Source organism: Sciurus carolinensis, chromosome 10 (assembly GCF_902686445.1).
Source record: "Sciurus carolinensis chromosome 10, mSciCar1.2, whole genome shotgun sequence".
NCBI lineage: Eukaryota > Metazoa > Chordata > Mammalia > Rodentia > Sciuridae > Sciurus > Sciurus carolinensis.
Window position 1 is genome coordinate 64,158,290 of NC_062222.1, and position 21,435 is coordinate 64,179,724.

Consider the following 21,435-nt stretch of genomic DNA (forward strand, 5'->3'; position numbering starts at 1 on the left):
TAAATTGAACAGACACATAGAACACTCCACAATACAATAGTAGCATATACAGTCTTCTCAAGTGCATAATGATTCCCTATATCAGACCACGTGTTAAGCATTGATCTAAAATAAGCCTCAATAAATTTAAAATTATTGAAATCCTATAAAATATGTTCTTCAACCAAAATAGAGTTAAATTAGAAACAAATAATGACATGGAATTGTAGAATTTACATATATGAGGGATTACATAACAGACTCCCAAATAACCAGTGGATCAAGGAAGAGATCTCATCAAAAACAGCTTAAGATTAATGTAAAATAAAACATAAAACAAGAAAAATTGTGTTGTAGTTATAATAGTGCTTACAGGAAAATCTATAGTTATAAATGTCTATACTAAAGAAGAAAATACCTCAGATCAATATATAACCATTCACCTAAGAAGCTAGAAAAGAACATAAAACTAAACTCAAAGAAAGGAGAAGGAAGGAAATAGCAAAGATTAAAGTCAAAATAAATGTAATAGAAAATTTAAGGTAATAAAAATAAATCTGAAAGTTGCATCTTTGAAAAGAGCAACAAAATTGACTAAACTTTCTTTAGAGTGACTGTACAGAGAATTTTCCAATTTCTAAAATCATAAGTGAGAAGGGAGCATGGCACCAGTCTTACAGAAGCAATAATTCTTATAAGGGAATTATGAAAAAACTATTTACCAAAAAATTAGATAATCTAGATGAAATTGACAAGTCCCTCAAAAAACACTACAAAAATCAGAATAACCTAACCAAGTAAAAACCTGCCCTTTGTTAAACAATAACAATAGTAACTCCCATGAAGAATTTGGACCAAGACAACTTCACTGGTGAATTCTGTTAAGTATTCTATGAATTAAAACCAGTTTTTCACAAGTTCCATCTCAAAAGTAGAAGAATGAACACTTCTAAACTATTTCTATAAGGCCAATATTTCATTGATATTAATACCAGAGTCTTCACAAGAAAATAAAACTACAGATTGACAGTGTATATGAAGAAAGACACAAAAATCTTGATCAAAATACTAGTAAATTAGGTTCAACAGCATAGAAAGAAAATTACATGTCATGATCAAGTGGAATTTATCCTGAAAATTCAATGGTGGATTGATATACAAAATGCAATTAATATAGTATATTAATAGAATGAAAGGAAAATAATGGTCATTTCAAAAGATGCAGAAAATATGATAAATTTCATCACCTTTTCATGATAGTAACACACAAGACTCTAGGAATGAAAGGGAACTTCCTCAACTTCCATTTACAAAGGGCAGCTATGAAAACCCACAGCTAACAGCACTCCCAGTGGTAAAGGTGGAATGTTGCTTCATGATCAGGGAAAAAAACAATCATTTTTCAAAGGACACCATGAAAAAGTGAAACTACTACTGCAGAAGAGGAGAAAATCCTTGCAAGTTACATATATGTAAATAATTGTATCCATAACACCTACTAGTCAAAATTAAAAGACATTTCTTAAAAAATTATTCTTAAATGGCCAATAGGCATATGAAAAGATGAACAACATTATGAACCATCAGGAATTGCCACACCAAAATTATGAGATACCCACTTCACACCAATTAAAATGGCCCTAAAATAAAGAAGGCAGACAATCACAAATTGGGTAAGAATGTGAGAAAGTCAAATCCTTATCCACTCCTGTCAGGATTGTAAAATCGGGCTGCATCTTAGAAAATCATTTGACATATCCTCAAATTTTCAGCATAAATTGATTAATATGATGTGATCCAGGATTTCCACTGTTAATCTAGCCAAAATTCATGAAAGCATGTCTAAAAATGTATGTAAAAGTGTACTTTGAAGCATGAAGTACTTTGAAGTCAAAAATGAAAATAATCCAGATGTTCATCAACTGATGAATGGTACATAAAATTTATCTACATATCTGAATTTCAGTAGTATTAAAAAGGAATGAAGCATTAATACACACTACATGTGAATTAATTTATAAATGTTACCTGAAGTAAAGGAGTCTATCACAAAAGACCACATACATTTCCATGCACATAAATATCCAGAATAGACAAAATATTTGAGACAGAAAGTAGATTAGTGGCCAGGGTGGAAGCGTAGGGAATGGGGAGTGACTGCTAAAGAAATTAGAAATGAGGTATTGGAAATGTTCTGAATGAGATGGTGGCGATAGTTGCTTAACTCAAAAAAACACTGAAACAATGAATTGTATGTTTTAAGAAAGTGAAGTTTATGGTATGTAAGTTACCCATCTCAATACTGAAATGAAAAGGAATGTTACAAAAAAGGTCACTAATCTTATTTAATTTCCATTAAAATCAGTAAGAATGACAATTTAAATTTTATCCTCAAGAATAAAATAATTTGAGAGGTTAAGAAGACATCAAGTGAACAAAGAAAATAAATGCTGAAAGTCAGATAGGCATGTTATTAATAATTCATTTTGTTCACCACTCAGGTGAACACTCCTGGTCATTGTGTTAATATTGACAGTTTAAAATACATTCACATTTAGTCAAGTTTTCTCTAATCATATCTATGTAGGACTATTGGCCAAAAAATGATTCAAACAAGTAATAAATAAGAAAACTGATTTAAACATAATAATTTATGAATATAAAAAAACTGGTAATACCTTTGCAATTTATTTTTGGTTTCAATAATGTGTATACAGGAAACTATCATCATGTATCATTTTAACAAAGCCATAAGTAGTTATATGATGGTATAATTAAATCTATAATATTGTTAATCCATAAGTATTTTGTGTTTTTTTATGAGCTAAATGTCAGCATTGCAATCAAGACATGAAACTTATTACTAGGCAGATAAAGACTAATTTTGGGATTAAAATCTATAGCTACTACAATGCTTTTATTGCAATCTATCAATTTAGGAAATTTTAGGTTATTTTTTTAAAACAATTGGTAGAAAAAGATTAGAAAAAAGAATACTTCATGTGCCTACATTTTAAAATGTAGTAAATAAATGTTCAGTTTAATATTTGTGACTCATAAAAATATACCTCTTTTTCTAATGATATACTTCATTCATAGTCTCAATGTTAATAGTAATCTCCTCTACCGACTACATGTGGTATACTTTAAGATTTCTTGAAAAATATGTTTAACATCCTTCTGTAACACATAACCCTTCACCTATAATCCTATGGAATTATAATCCAACATTTCAGTGTAATTTTAATTTAATGGAGTTCAACAACTGTATAAAAATGACTTTTATATTCAGAGTGGACCATAATAAAAGAATCCTGTCTGAGATAAATCCAATATGCTCATTTACTTAATGGTACTTCTCATTAAACCCTGATTATATTTTGCCAAAGACAAGGACCCAGGAAACTGTGAAAATAGTCAATAGTATTCCATTATTTCTTACTACTCTTAAGCTACTTGTGGTTTGTCTTTTAGATAAGGCATATTTTTGGTTCCTGATGCAGAATATTTATTCTTCTTCATTTTCAATCTTACAAATATTGAATTTAATACTTTCCTGAAAGTGACTTTTCTTATTTTCCTGTATTTTATTATGCTAATTCTGAATGATTCCTCCAAAATAAACCTTGAAGTCATGTTTTTATTGTCATAATACATTGAAACATGAAAATGGTTACCAACCATTCATTACATTATTTCATTTCCAACATTTTAAAAATGCACTTAGGGAATGCTAAATTCAAGATTGAACATCAAGAATAACATTCATCTGAAGTGTGTGTGGCAAAGATTTTCTCCCACTCTGAAGGCTCTCTCTTCACATTGTTGATTGTTTCCTTTGCTGAGAAAAAGACTTTTTTAGTTTGAATCTAAACCAATTATTGATTCCTGCTTTTATTTCTTATGCTTTGGGAGTCATGTTAAGGAAGTCTGGTCCTAAGCTGATATGATGAAGATTTGGACCTACTTTTTTCTTCTGTTAGATGCAGGGTCTCTGGTCTAATTCTGAGGTCCTTGATCCATTTTGAGTTGAGTTTTGTGCAGGGTGAGAGACAGGGGTTTAGTTTCATTCTGTTGCATATGGATTTCCAGTTTTCCCAGCACCATTTGTTGAAGAGGCTATCTTTTCTCCATTGCATATTGTTGTAACCTTTGTCTACAGCCATAAAGAAGAATAAAATTATGACATTTGCAGATAAATGGATGGAATTAGAGAATATCATGCTAAGTGAAATAAGCCAATTCCAAAAAAAACCAAAGGCCAAATGATTTCTCTGATAAGTGGATGATGATACATAATGGGAGTGGGGAGGTAAGGGAAGAATGGAAGAAGGATGGATTGTGTAGATGGAAATGAGGGGTGGGGAGGGGTTGGGGGAAGGAAAGATAATAGAATGAGACAAACATCATTACCCTATGTACATCATGAATACACAAATGGTATGACTCTACATCATGTACAACCAGAGAAACCATAGTTATACTCCATTTGTCTACAATGAATCAAAAGAAAGAAAAAAAGAAAAAAATGTGAAAAAGAAAAAAAAAAGAACATTCATTTTCCTTTATAATATTTACTTATATTGTCTTGATCGTGTAATCATTTTTAAGACTAAGCTAAATATGTTAAATTACTGAAAAAAAAATACTATCAAGATCTCTGTCAAGTTCAAATCTTGTCTTGATTTGGAGATTTACAATCTATCTTACAAAACAAAGCAAAACTAAACCCTTACTTTTATTTCTGGTAAAGTTTGGATTTTCATCAAACATGAAATAACCATCAGAACTTGCTCTAACAATCCGTAATTGATTTTCATAGTTTGCTCTTGAGAGCAAAATAATTTTAGGACACATTTTTTCAAAGCTTTAGAAAGTGTTCACTACAGAGTTTTAGTTTTTCTTTTAGCATATATTGTTCATCAAAATCTTTGCCTATTTAAGTGATATCATTTTAGCTGGCACCTCAGATATTAATCATATATTCTAATTTTACATGTAATATACTTATTTTATATGATAATCAGTAGTATTACAACATTAAAAAAATTCTATGGATAAAATTATGCTGTTCACCACCTTGTTCTCTCACAGTTTACTCCACTGTAAACCAGCACAGATGGTTTGTTAACACACTAAACTGAACTACCTGGATTAATGCCTTGATTTAAACCCCATAATGGCTATGTGACTGCTAAGTAGATTGACTTTTTTGGATTGGGTCTCATTATCACTAAAGGGAGGTTAATTTTTTTTTTATTTTTATTTTTTTTATTTTTTGGTAGTACTAGGGATGGAATCCAGGACCTTTGCACATGCTAGACAAGTGCTCAACCACTAAGCCACATCCTCAGCCCCTAAAAGGAGGTTATTAATGGTAGCTACTTCTTAGGATTACAATGATAATAAATGAGTTAGTAATCTGACACATAAAAAATATTTAATAATATTCATTAACTATTATTATTTATTATATGCTTAGAACATGTTTACTATAATCTTATTTATTTTTATTAAGCATTAAGAAAATTCCCAAACCCTAGAAATTGCCCTTAAACAACTTCTGTTTTTAACAGCTTGATTCAGGTACAAGTTAAATGTCATAAAATCCACCCACTGTATGTGTAAATCTCAATGATTTTAATTAATTTAGATATTTGTTGCAACATCAAAATAATGTTTAAGAAATTTCCATCACTCCAAAATATTCCCTTATGCCTGTTTGCTGACAGTCCCGGAACCACCCCTAGTCCCAAGTGACCACTGATTTTATTTCTGTCTCTACAAATCTGTATTTTAAGTACATTTTATAGAAATGTAATCACATGACAACAACCTTCTGCATCTGGCTACTTTCATTTAACATAATGTCTTCAAGGTACATCCCTATCATAGCATGTATCAGTAGCATGCTCCTTTTTATTGCTGAACAATACTAATTTTATTGCTGAAAACTTGCATTTTATTTATCCATTCATCAGTTCAGTGACATATGGATTATTTCCATTTTTTTACTACTATGAAAAATGTTGCCATGAAAATTCATGTAAAAATATTTGTTCAGACATAAGCTTTTATGTCTCTAAGGTAGATGGATAGGACTGGAAATGATGAGTTATAGAATAGGTTTATATTTAACTTTTTAATAAACTACCTAAAATGCTTTCCAAAACTTTGGAAATACTTTGCATCCCCACCAGCAACGTGTAAGTGATGCAGTTTCCAGACATTCTGGACAACACTTGGAATTATCTGTTATTTGATGATAGCCATTCCTGCAGTACCTTTGCTTTAAATTTGTACTTTCCTAATGCCAAATGACAGCATGTTTATGTATGTTTCTTACCATCAGGATATCAATTTTTGTAGAATATTTATCGAGAGCTCTGTCTAGGCATTATTATTTTAAAACTTCTATTATAATTTGAATTAATTTATTGGCCTACCATGGAAATATCATGCAGAATAATTTCAATGCCCTCAAAATCCTCTCTGTTTATTCTTTTCTCCCTAATGGCTGACAACCTCTGATCTTTTTACTATGTTCAGAGTTTTGCCTTTTCCAACAAACTACCTACTTTGGGTATTGATTATAAATCATACAAGTTCAAGAATTATAACACATGTGTGTGTTTGTGTGTATATATACATAAAACAAATAGTAATATATTATGGTGGCACAGGATGTCAAAGTGAGGCAGCTCTGCTCGTGTGGGGTAGGGAGTATATAGAAGTCTCTATACCTTCCCTAGATTTTTTTATGAACATAAATTTTCTCTTAAATTGAAAAAATAAAGAGGTCCATATATCTAGAGTCTTAAAACTAAATAGTATCTACACCATTATATTTACACAATGTAAATATACTACTACTCTAAATTTATGGACACAAACATTAATGCCTAAATGAAAAGTTAGATTATTAAATAAAAACTACCTATAAATGAAACGAAAAGTAATATATCCTTTGACCTGGTTATTTCATTCATAGATTTAAGTCTAGAGAAATTCCTCCACAAGTCCACAAGGGGTCTGTGTATAGACCTGGATGTTTCATTTTGGCACTGTTCACAGAAGTGACAGAATTAGAAGTAATCAAGAGAAGTTAGAGGCAACATTAAGATAATGAATAAGTAAATTATACTGGATTTGTAAAATGAATGCACATACAATAGCCACTGTATAAACAATTTCATTTATATAAAATTGAATTATAGCTATTTGAATTAAGCACAGAGGACTTATTTAATGGAATATACTTTATATGCTAAATACTTATCAAAATACATATATCAAACTCATTAGAAAATTGCATAAACAGAGAAGTGGGGATTAGGGGTGAAAGGATAGATAAGAGAAAGGTGAATAACAAGAACAGTGTGACAAAAAATAAAGAAGAGCATGAGATGACCCCCATGCACTGGAGATGAATAAAAAAGAGAAAAAAACCCTACAAATTTATTTACCTAAATAAAAATCTTTTCATCAATTATTAATCACTCTAGCCCTTCTAGGAAATCAAGTGAATTTATTTTTTCTTATTATCAGTGTGCTTACTTAAGATGGAGAAAGAGAAGTGTAGAAAAACATACTTTCTCAAGGTCACCGGGAGAGTAGAAAAGCATAAATAGAACCATGATCATGGATGACTTCTTGAGTAATGTTTTATGACCATTTTCTCTCATTAGAGTGGATACAAGGGGAAAATGTTAGTAAAATTATCCCGAAAGAATAATACAGTGTAAGTAATTCTCCTTTTTATCTATAGTGGCAAAAGTCAATGAATTATTTCCCAGCTAAAGAAGCAAAAAGGAGGTGAAATATTTAAATTTTCTGTGACTGAATTTCTTTTTTATTTTAACTTCATTGTGCAGTAGAAATGAATTTCTCATTTTCAAATCAAAAAGAGTGGCATTTTGGCTTTCTCACTCTGACCTTGTGTGGATTTTCCATTTCCATATTCCATCTCAAGTGCAGTATTTCTCAGTATCAAGGACCGAATCCATAGCAGAGCTGTGCTTCTTAATGTATCATTTGTTGGAGATGTTTTTGCATAATGGCTCTATGTTGCTTGGAGATGTGCACTTAATCACAGCAATCCATACAATACACTGTAACACTTCACACTTAAATTAGTTCTGCCACATATTAGGGGGAGGGGGATGCAAGGGAAAAACCCCTCTAGAGGTTAAAGGAAAATTCACACAGCTTTTCCACAACTAATATGTCACAACATATTAAATGTCAGTTCATTTACTCTTACTGGCCCTTTCATTAAGAACTTTTTGAAGAGTACAGTATCAATGAATTCTATACATCTTTTGCTTCAGGGGGAGGGGAGTAGTTTGTTTATAACAAGGGCAATCTGAGGAAAAAGTATCCTCTCTTAATTTCAATTTTAATGCATATGTTCTTCATCTCAGCTTTCAAAATCTAAAATTAGCAAAGATAACTGGACATGTTAACTACCTTAATAAAAACATCATTCTTTACAACATTCTTCAAAGATGACTGTAGAGTCATAGTGGTTATTATTTCATATTCAGAAATACCCATTTTAGCTTTTGAATTTCATAAGGTAATCTGGATAGAAAAAACAAACTATGCTTATAGCACAGAAATTTTTTATTAAAATTTCATATTTATTAAAAAATTGTCTACTCTCAATCTTTTTCAGTGCTAGATATTTTCTCTTTCATAAAAATAATTTTTAAACCATATTTCTAATAGAATTTAAAATATTAAAATTACACTAGGACATAATTAACATATACAGTTAGTATCTCATTGAGGCATTATTTCATTCCAAGTAATTTTTTTATTTTTTCTAAGTCTCAAAACTACTTTATTATGTAAATATGTTTAACCACAATTCATAGAAGAGGTAAGAAACTTGATGGAGCACAAATAGTAAAAACCCAAGCAATTTAACTTCAGGGTGTGTGTTTTTAATTAAATAATATGCTGTCAGTAATACCATCTGTGGAGAGATTGAGTTTGATTCTGAGTACTGAAAGGAAAATAGCAATAAGAATGGTCAGAACAGAGAACATAGATAAGTTTATATAACTTCCTGTTTTATCCTAAAGTGCATATTTCAAGTGAATTTCTCAAGTATACTTAGTTTGGAATACATATTAGAACTATGTATTTGCACATTTATAAATGAAACTGATAACTAAATCAGTTTATATATGTTATATAATTATATACATTTACATATTTTATATATAATTATATATTTTATTCATATATAATTATTATCTATAATTATTTATATGTAATTATATATTTATATTTTTTAATAATTATAAATATCTGTTAAATAACTGAATGAGATTCAAAAAAGTGAAAAAGGAACCAGAAAAGAAATATCAGATCATTCTTTTAGATATTTCACTGACATAAAATTTCTTTATATAAAATTTAAAAGTTATATGATTGAATCTATTATGCTAATCAAGAAATAATGACTGCATGGATTCTATGACCTTTATAAAAATGAATTAAATTTTATTCATGTATTTTATTATGACAACAAAATTCACAACTTTTATAAAATAAAATGAAGATCCTTTTGGTTCAAAGTGTGATGTTGGTGTGTTCACGTGGGTGTTGCATGAGATATGCAATGTGCCTTGCTCTAAACCTTGTTACCACGTCTGCACATTACCCATCTGATGTTAAAAAAAAAAAAAAGAAAAGCTATGAAAGCCTTTTTTTTTTTTTTTTTTTTTTTTTTAGGTAAATTCAAACTCCTCCCCTTTCTCTTGAGTTTTTATTTCTTTTTAATGAACGATGTACTGTAATTTCCAATTTATTCTGATCTCTCATTTGTGACCCATTAGTCAACCTTGAAATTGTCTAAAAAGAACAAAAAGTATTATCTTTCTTATCCCCTTTATAACACTTTCCAGTACTTATCCTATGCTGTCCTGTTCAATTTTCTATTTTTTATCTTTTTTTCAATTTTTTTTTACAATTCTATGCCAACTAAAGGATAAAGTCTAGCTTTATGACAAATCAGATCTTCATGATCTCTTTCCCCTCTACACATAATTCCAGTGCATTATATGATGTAGTTGCTTCAAAATTTGTTCAGGTCCCATCTCTGTGTGAAAATTTACAGACTAGCCCTGGCAAACTACTCTCAAAAGAGTTTAATTATTGTATTTTGCACATAAAAATGAATTCTAAAATTTTTTATTATGTGGACTCATCATTTTCAGTATATTAATAGTATTTCTAGGAAAGTAAATTTTATTTTATTTTTCTTACAAGCATAAATAGCAAAAGAAGTTTATAAAAAATTCTTTCAAATTATTAAGGTACCAACTTTAAGTATAGCATAACTAATGTTATAATTTAGACTATTTTCATGAAATACAAGGGAGACTTGATGGCTTTGACAGATAGATGATAAGAGAAATAGAGATGCAGGGAGGGAAGGAGAGGAAGAGAGAGAAGCAATCAGGCAACTTCATTGAAAAAGTAGCTTTGAGTACTAAAAATGATAATTTTTTAACCAATAAATCTCTAAAAAAATTTGTATCTGAAAGTTTTATAATTTTTACAGATTTTTTAGGGCTCAGTTATGAACTTTTATGATATTTTAACAGGAAAGTGTTACTAAAGTTAAATCTTTCATAAACAATTAAAATATGCTTTTATATAAATGTAGAAAGTTATTCCCTAAGAATTTTACTAATCAAATTTTCTTTGAATAAAATATTTAAGCTGGGCACAGTGGTCAACGCCTGTAATTCCAGTGGCTCGGGAGGCTGAGACTGGAGGATTGAGAGTTCAAAGTCACCCTCAGCAACAGCAAGGCACTAAGCAACTCAGTAAGACCCTGTCTCTAAATAAAATACAAAATAGGACTGGGAATATGACCCAGTGGTCGAGTGCCCCCGAGTTCAATCCCTGGTACCTGCATCCCCTCAAAATAATTTAAGACAATAACTGAGAACATATTTTATGTTCAATGTTATCTTTGAAATGCCTATATTGAAATAAAAAGTTATAAAATATATTGTTTCACATTTTTCATACAGTTTTCATTATCTTTTTATGTGTATATGTATCTTTATGTGTATATTATATATAATATTACATATTATATTGCATATTATATAGTATATATTATGACATATTTTATATAATTATAAATAACTGTTAAACATCTATGTATCTATATATATGTTATATGTATACACAGCTTTCACAGCAATAATTTGTACAGGTGCAAACAATGTTTCTTGTCAAAGATAATCTGTCTGGTATCAATGATGAAATCAAGGTACTGACTGATAGCTCTGGAATACCAAAATGTCTACCAGAAAAAACAGAAAGTTGGATAGGATGACTGGTCAATAGGGCTATGTCGCATAAACATAGCATTAGATGCCAATACATAGAGCAACCCACTACGCTGTTAGCCACTAGTTGTAGCTTTCAGAACTTTTAAAATTTAGATTTGGAATGAACTGCAACTTTCACTTTTCTTCCTTTTTTTGGTTTTGTTTGTTTGCTGCTTTCTTTCTCCCCACTCTCCTTTCTCTTATTTATGGAAGGGGACAATGATATGGGCAAAAGTTAAAAAAAAAAAAAAAAAAAGAAAAAGCAACAACAACAAACCCCTCTCCATTAGCTATTCTGTGGAGGTTTGAAGGTGTATTTCAGTTCATTTTACATAACACTGAATCAGGAAATTACTCTTCTCAATGCCATGAAGGGAAAATAAGTGTTTGCTTTACAGCAGTATGGGAAATTACAGAGGTACATAACATAGCCTAAAGAAGAATACCACAGAAGAAACCAGATAAGAGAAAGAAAACTTGTCTATGATAACAGAAACAATATAAACACCACATAATATTTACAGAGCATAATGAAGGAAAGCAAAATCTTAGTAGTATGATTAATAATAAGACATTTTTCCTTTTTTTTTTGCTTTGTTTATTGTTGGTGTTGGCCTTATGTATGCTAGACATGGGAATCTACCACTGAGATGCAACCTTTGTTCCAGCCTTTTTAACCTTTAGATTTGTAATATGGTCCAGATAAAATAATATCCAAGCTCAAAGAGTGCAGGGCAGGACAAATTAAGTATTGGACATAAAATTTGATTATTAGAACCAGAAATATAGCCAAAAAGTCAATCAAGATATTTGGATACCTAAGCCTTATTTAATAAAGAAGACCTTCTTATTGAATGCTGCTTTGAAGTATAATATTAAGCCATGTATCACTGTAAAAATAAGATGTTTTAAACTAATGATCTCTTCCTTCGAAAAGGTGTCATTTTTGACAAAAGAAAAATTTACCCTACTATTTTCCTTATAGATTAAACTGAAAAATTCTACCTTAAAATTCTAATATTTTAAGCTTGAAAAGATTAAATCATTAAGCATTAGTATGAGGGAAAATCAATCTCCACTCAATTGTGTGAAAGTTTTAGCTTTAAGAAATAATTTTACTAATAATTCCTGTGCTACCAGTCACATTCCACTGAATATTTACCCAGTGAAATTGTGTGCATATAGATAAGGGTAATAGTCTAAATATTCTTTTTGGAATAATAAAAACTAACAATTACAAGTTGTTATATGCAAAATATAGAACAGATAATATTTTAACAAATTTGGGCAAAATGTCTCAATCACCTGAGTTAAAGATTCATGGACATTTTAAATGTGAATCTCATGATACTCATTAAAAACCATATTTATTCTTAGGAGTAGAAATGGTGTGAAGAGATTATCTCATTTTAAATTTCGAGTAAAATATTGCTTTACCATTCTCTTTAGTTGCTTATTTATCTAGAATTTCAACTGTGCAATGTTGTCTTGGTCCACTTGTTCCATGAACAACAAAATACCTGAGACAGGATCATTTATAAAGAATAGAAATTTCTTTTTTACAATTCTGTAAGTAAAAGATCAAAATGCCAGCAGAGTTGGTTTGTGGGAAGGGCTGCGCTCTCCTTGCAGGGCAGTGCCTCCTAGCGGCTCAGAGCTGAGGAGGAAGCAAAGGACACAGAGAGTCCTCTTCAACCTCTTTCATATGGTCACTAGTTCCACTCACAAGAGCCTTGTCCTCATCACTTAAAGACTCTGGCTCTTGAACATTATCCAGTTGGAGATTGGATTTCAACATACGCATTTTGAAAGACAGACTACAGCACCCATCAGACACTTTTGAAAAGAAGGAAAGCCACGCACAGCTGCTTAGTGATAGCTAGCCCACATTGCTAGCTTTTTACTTTTCTGAGAATTATTTTTTTAACTCAATCATTTCTTAAAATATAAATATCTGTGATCTCTAAAAAAAAAACTCAATGATACCATTAGTTCATTGATGAAGAAGCAAATAATAGGAACAAAACCACATTATAAAATTTCAAAGTAAACTGAGATCCCTCTTTTATCAGGAGATCTGTCTTCCTCATGACAGTGTCTTAGGGTTTTCCTCAATCCAGTGGTTTCAGCACCCAATTTGTAGGTGATTAGAAATAATAGCTAGCATTACAGATGAGTCAGAGAAGAATGTATTAAAAATAGAAGTGGCAGCTAACAGAATAGCGCAAATTCAGAAAGACTGTAATTTTACTATCACAATGTGTTTTCACAATGGTAATTCTTAATCACCAGAAAAATGAAATAATATATTCTGTAATTATTACCTTCCTAATTGTAATTAGAAAATAGCGATGATCACTTGGCAATAAGTAGTTCATTTAAGAGGATACTTGTAGATTTTATTTGACTTTAAACATTTTGGCACTTGAACGTGCAGGATTCAGGTATCTTGAAATATAATTTATACCAAATTACCCATTCTGTAATAATACAACATATATTGACTTTAAATTTGATGTCTAATTATTTATCAATGTATTCTTTATTAGTTGCTAGAGGAGACAAAATATATTCTCAGAAGATGGTATAGGAAAACAGTATATTTGAATATAGTATATTTAAAATATTCAGTATATTTAAATACAGTATATTTAAAATATTCTTAAAAATCTGACATAAGGCTGGGTGTGGTGGCATGTGCCTGTAATTCCAGCAGTTTGGGAGGCTGAGGCAGAAGGATCACGAGTTCAAAGCCAGACTCAGCAACAGAAAGGTGCTAAGCAACTCTGTAAGACCCTGTCTCTAAATAAAACACAAAATAGGGCTGGGGATGTGGCACAGTGGTCAAGTGCCCCCAAGTTCAATCTCTGGTATCAAAAACAAAACAAAACAAAACAAAAAAAATCAAAACCCCCCAAAACTCTGACATAAAGGATATAAGAATATATATACTACCCTATTAGGCCAAATAAAATCACTCAGAGGTTCACATTCATTTAGGCTTATATACTCATGTTTTTTCTATTTCTAGACATATATTTTCCACAAATTTGTATGTGCTTTAAGGGCAATATTTATGAATATCTCACATTTCATTCAGAGATTTGAGTGATTATGAATTTGCTTATGACAAGATTGTAATAGTAAATGCAAAGTAAAATCTTCACTATGTGGTATGAGAACTCAGGTTTCCAGAATTATTTCACACATTCAATGCTACCAGAATATACAATCACTTCTTGTTACCTAAGCTCACCATGTGTTATTATTTAGATACAACGAGGCCCCCAAAAGTTCATGTGTGAGAAAAGCAAAGAAGTTTAGAGGTGAAATGATTGGGTTATGAGAGCCTTAACCTAATCAGGACCTTTAATCTTCTGATGGGGATTAACTGGGTGAAAAATGTATTCAGGTGGGTACAACTGGAGGAGGTGGTTGTTGTAGGCCTGCCTGTGGGGTATGTATTTTGTTCTTGGTAAGCAAAGGTTTCTCTGCTTCTTGGTGGCCATGTTCTGAGCTGCTTTCCTTCACCATACCCCTCTACCATGATGTTCTTCTGCACCATCATTTCAGGCCCTGAGGAATGGAGTTGGCCATTTAGGGACTGAGACCTCTGAAAGCGTGAGCTCTAAAATAAAATTTTCCTCCTCTAATTGTTCTTGTTGGGTCTTTTGGTCACAGCAGTGAAAGGCTGACTAAAACACCATGTACTCTCTCTCACATCTATAAATTTTGTCCTGTGGAATGATCCTATAAAATAACCTGACATAAAATGGCTGGGTTCAAAGATCACTACTTCTATGAAGATTGTCCTCTCTTTCTTCAATCAGAAAAATTGTTCATGAAAAACCAGAGAAATTGCTCCTGAAATTCTCATAACATAAATCAATAAACAACTTCAAGAACATCTTTACTGCGGGTTTAATAATGTGCTGCTTCTTATATAGTGGTCTTTAGTACATGCCATCCCATCATCTCAAAGCATAGATCTACATGGACTGGTAATTTATAGTCAAGAAGTCCAAATCCCTGAGATCTGGGCTTAGAGATACAATGCAGAAAATCAGATAGTACAGATGTTGTTCTTCAGATCTGAGGTTGTCTTGAGAGTAACTGGGAATACAGAACTGTTCCAGTTTATCTAAGGCCCCAGAGCAGCTGTATATTTTGTATGTTTTTATAAATTTGAGTGTAAGATTTTATTTAAAGAAGAGATTTGGCAGCTAATAATTAGTTTGAAAACCATTGATCCAAAAAAATTAATGGACTGACTTTTTGCTGAGCCTCTAATAGATTTGGGGTAGCAACAAGTTAGAGATTATTTTTTCCATTACTCCATGTTGCCAACTACACTGTACTTATATTCCTACAGACAGTGGGGTTGGGGTAGACACTCTTGTAAAATCCCAGTCATTGTAATGAACTCCTGAAATAAAGTCATCCCACTTCCTGTGAATTAGCCAAGAGCAGGCCCACAGGGAGGACTGAAATTATGCTAATTAAATAATGGTACATATCAAGAGTGTATTAAAAACCTTGCCAAAGAGCATTATTTACAAGCTTCAGAAATAACACTTTATTTTTTCAAATAGAACCTGTCATTATTAAACATATCTCTGCATTGCAAAAAAAATTATTAGCAATGACTTATTCTACTCTTTTATTACATATTCATGCTTGTTGGGAGCAGCAAATGAATTATGGTCCTTGAACTGTCTGGAGAGAGAGGCAATGCCCCTCCTGGGAACTCTTCAGATAAAGGCATGAATTTGAGACTGCCCAGCTGCTGTAGTGATGCCCTGTTCAAAGAGAAATTCTGTGCCAGCCATGGATTTATCAGTTCTTAACCTTGAATTCAAATGCCAGCTGCCCAGAGGTAAAGAATTATAGGTATAAGCTGATAGTTCTAATTGGGCTGTTTATACCCCAACCCTCAATTTTGGTTCTGTTTATTTTGAAGAAACTTTCTCATGATAAATCCTGCTGATGTTCAAACCTATATAATATATGTGCTGAGCTTGCTCGTGGTCACTATTTCCCCATCAAGGTTTAGTGACCCACCAGCCCCAGCTTTTTCTCTATTTGTGTGTCTGTTTTTCTTTTCTCCATGCCCTCACCACCTGATCCAGGGACCTGAATTAATGGCCATGCAGGATGCAGGACATTCTCATAAACATTTGAATCTTTCTGACGTGTGAAACACTGGGATAACATGAAGAACTAGAAATAATTCTAGTTTTAGGATTCATCATCATCATTGTAATCACTCCAATCTGTTGATCCATCTTGTATGATTACCAGTTATATATGTAAGTCTTTAATTTAAATGATAAGGAAAATTATTCTTCAGCTCTACTGGGTAAATTAAAAAAAAAAAACTCAGAACTTTTCAAAATTGTAACTACAAAAATATATCCATTTAGAAAACAAATAAGGTGAATAATTTCCGTTTTTAAATGCACACTTGTCTAGCATATGGCTTAGTTTTTCCCATGTCATAATCAAATAACACCAAATGCATAGTCCTACAATTTAATAAAAATATATTCATTTTTTCCATGCAATCTTTCCTTTGTATTGAGGTGCATTATTCAAGGTAAATAAAAATATTAAGGTAATGATCATAGCTGAGATCTGCTAAGTGATCATCATGTAGGAAGCTCTGTGTCAAATGATTTGTGTGCAATTTCTCATTTAATTTTGCGGAAGGTGTTATTACGATTCCCATTTTATAGATAAGTTCACTAAGTCGGTTAAGGTAAATTACTTCTGACCTCAAATTTAAGTGATAGAACTGGGCACAGTGACCCATGCCTATAATCCCAGAGGCTCCGGAGGCTGACTTGAGAATCTTGAGTTCAAACCAGGTTCAGCAACAGGGAGGTGCTAAATAACTCAGTGAGATCCTGTCTCTAAATAAAAATACAAAACAGGGTTGGGGATGTGGCTCAGTGGCCAAGTTCCCCTGAGTTCAATGCTTGATATAAAAAAAAAAAAATAGGGGGATTGAAATGGCACACAAAGATTGGTCATCATAGATCACACTTAAGCTCCATACATAAGATCTTAAGTATTTGCCTAAAAGATTTCATTTCTTGTGATTAATGAGAGGAATAATAACTCCCCCTAACCATAATCTTTTCAACTGTAAGTAGGTGAATGATAGAATCTGCCCAATAGGGTTAATGTGAAAATTATTACATTAAATTAGTTAATAGAGGTAACATTAAATGATAAGCTGTTATTAAATGGGGTTTCTCAGATTTGATCAGGAAAGAATATTATCCAAAAAGCCCTTTATGAATCTGAATTTTAGAAGGAATAATAGGAGATTGTTCAGACACTGACTTTGGACATCTACCTTTTCTAGAGACTACTAAATAGTTCTTAAATAAAGTAATAAGGGACTACTGAAAGTAGGTGTTCCCCAGAGAAAAATAAGACATTATGGAAAACACACAAAGATCTCTAAGTTCTTTCCATAATTGCCCAGAATCAAACTGAAAAACCTTGTGGAGGTCTTCAGGTAGTATTTGTCCCTTTCACCCATCATATATCTGATCTCATTTTCTACCTCTACTACCTGTTCTACTCTTTTCTGTCTTGCTCTCTTGATTCTGGTCACATTCCCTCATTCCTTTTCTTTCAAAAGGAACTTCATGTTTCTGCTTCAGGAATATGTCCTATGGCTGGCTCAGTTGCTTTTCCAGGAATCCATGCAAATGTTTCTACTTGAAAGGGAACTTTTCTGATTCTGATTTCAAAATAATACTTTCTACCATTTCAGACAATTCTTGTCATTTAAACTTTTTGATACTTCAACTTAACTCCTTCTAACAAGTTTCATGTTTAGTTGCTTAGTTTTACCATCTGTCCTTCCCTGAACCTTCACTACAATTTAAGTCTCAAGACTGTAGGAATTTTATTTATTTCACTGCTATATCTCCAGGTATCAGATAAGTGTCTGTCACATGATAGTTGCTCTGTAAATGCTTTTTGAATTGACTTCTACCATCATTTGTATTAATCAATTGGATTGACTGTGGAAAATTTACACTTCAGAACCCATGGAAAATTAGGATTGATTTTAAAAGTTTATGTTTTTAAAATCATGTTAAATATAATTACCATATGATGTAAATATTAGATAATCTAAAACTACAAATAATTTCAGGTTACAACATATTGACCAAGCACTCCATACTTTTTCCTTTTTTGAGGTACACTCTCAAAATCATGAGAAACTGATATTGAGGTAGCAAGCATGTAAAACATTTTAATTTTCAAATATATTCTCTTAAATTATTTTTTTTAAATCACAATCATCTGAAAGCATTTTCATGCAAATTTTCACCAATTTTATACCTTGTCATAAAGCATTTCACCTAAAATTAATTTCATCATGGTACAAAATGATCTCTTTTTAAATAATATGAAAAACTTGGGATATTTTGGAAAATATAGAAAATATGTGATATTTCTACTTGAAAGAAACCTTTCCTGAATGCAAGATAACACTTTCTTTCAAACTGTGAATATTAAAAAGAAAAATCTTATAGATTATTTTATGTTAAAATAGTCCTGTTGTTTTAATAATGACCTATCATCTATAGACACATATGTAGAACTTACATTGTAAGTGTTATGAAATTTAGTGATGCTTAAGTGAGTAAACGAGTATGAATGAAAATCATTTAGAGGAAATTAAAATAATGGAAAAATTTAGTTACACGGTATTACATTGAACAACTGTGTAGCTCTGCTCTTATTTTGCCTGTGCAAATTATTGGCAATAATAATCTAAATTGTTAGGTCAATAACCTGTCTGGTTAATTTAAATTGTTGATAGTGAAGATCTATTTCTTCACTACTACCTGTGCCACTATAACTTTTTCTTACAATATTTTTATTTGCAAGCACACGGATATGACACTTTGAGCCTATTTCTTTCCATTCACAGAATCTTTCCACAACAAAAGAGCAGTGAAATCTGTGCAAGTTAGTTTCCCTTGGGTTCACAGAATGCCTTGTAAGTGAACTGCATATACCCTACCTCTCCACTCTCATTTTCTAAGATCTGAGCTATTTTAAACATAAAACACCAAAAAAGGTCAAAAGCAGAAACCTCAATCTGTAATGTAATTGAAAGAGTAATGTCATCTCATTTGGCCACAATGTGGACAAATCCCAATTTTTCTATTACTATAACCAATGCATAAATATATTCTATAATGGTTTTGTAAGAGAATGTATATTTCTCATTTCAGATCAATAGAACTTGTGCATTAATGGCCTATAAGCACTGGAAATATGAATCAACTTTTAAAGCACATGTATATACCATCTGTGCATTATGTTTTCATAATCACATTATACTGTAGTTAGGCATATTTCAGCAGTTGCCACAAGGTAAATAACATTTTTACAATTACTAAAATGATCACTTTCCATGGGAAAAATTAAACAATAAAATTAAAAATACCTACTGATTACAACTTTGAATGTATTTTCTTTTGTGTGTTTTCCTGCTTTAAGCAATTAAAATGACTAATTTGATTTTATTATTAACTAATATCTGGAATAGCTCATTCCTTGAATTCCAAAAGTTTTACAGGTTATGGTAATATTTTTAAAAATTGTCTTGATCTACCACAAAGATATTATTGTAAGCCACATTAAATTTATGCTATTATGAATAAAGGACATGCAATTGTTTGCTCAGAAGTAGGGTCCAATTATGCCTTCTTTCCAGTTTATATGTGCCATAACTTAGAAGTTATTTATAAGAAACAAAATTTTGGTACAATTGATATTACAAATATCAAATGCCAAAAAGAATTATAAAACATTTTTCATAGAAATCAAGTTTGCAACATACATTCTTAATATGAGAAATTCTAGGACAATCAGTTGGAAAATGTTAATTCTCAATAATTATGTTGACTGACTTAGGGTATATACAAGTGGTATAGAAAGATAAGTTTATATTTTATAACTTAAAATGTTTTGAATTCCGCTTTTGTCACAAAGTTCACTTCCATTTTTACCAGGAAATGAAAATTTATTATTTTAAAAATATAATACATTTACATGTATCTATATATATGCACCTGTATTTATATTTTAAAAGAAATTCTTATTACTGTTTATATATTTTTATGCAGTGTTCCTTATGCATATTCCCAAATGCTTTTAATCTTTGCTCTTTTTATATTTTGTCTTATATTTTTCATTGGAAGTTGAATGTGCCAAGTACTTGAAGAAATGAAAACAATGCATTTTAATAATAATACCCATGAAAGAAATTATCAATCAGAAGTGATATGAAATTGATTTTCTGCAATTATACCTGTAGGCTTGTTTTTAGAACCAAGAATTTCCACCTGAACTATAAAGATGTTCCTGAATGCGGTAGTAGCTCTCTCTTTTAAGTATAGTGTGTTACTGAGCAGAAATGTTTTGACAACACAGGCAGCTTGCAAAGGTTAGGCAATAATTGCATTGCAGATTGCAGTTCTGTTTGTAGGGCAAGAAGAATACAAGTGAGTTCAGTACAGGTGCAGATAAAAGGCAGAAGGGTATTCAATCACTGGTTCCTGCTTCTTCAATAATACATGTTACTTTTTCCCTTTTCAAAAAAATAGGCTCATATTTTTGTCATAGTGTAAAAACAATGAAGTTCCTCTCTTATAATTTTATTATCTTTGTGCCACAAAAGAAGGGTGACATATATTATCTGAATTTCAAACATTTATTCATAGCATAAATCTATCATAATTCTGGAACAAAATATTTCCCCAACATTTGAGAGTCTTTTTGTAACTTGCCAAATCATTGCTTTGTCCTCTACCACAGCTCTGTAATAACATATTTGTGAAAATGATATTTAAGAAATGACAGCAAGGTTGATGAATTGGTGCTGGGTTATTGTCATTTCCTATTCATATTTTCCTGTCCCATACCAAAGAAATGCAGTGAGAAATAGCTTTCTATCCACGTCGTAGGAAATGAACCCAAGTCTACATTGACTTTCAGCTGAGAAATTAGGTATGGGGCTCCTGTATTAGTCTGAGAAGCCAAACCCATGAAAAAAATT

At 31.3% G+C, this 21,435-nt stretch overlaps 1 protein-coding gene and 1 pseudogene across 1 annotated transcript in view; one reads left to right on the plus strand and one right to left on the minus strand.

Moving 5' to 3' along the window:
- The window catches only part of Ccser1 (coiled-coil serine rich protein 1), a 1,248,518-nt gene that overhangs the window by 81,108 nt on the left and 1,145,975 nt on the right, over positions 1-21,435 (minus strand).
- On the plus strand, positions 9,551-9,662 carry LOC124995178 (uncharacterized; annotated as a pseudogene).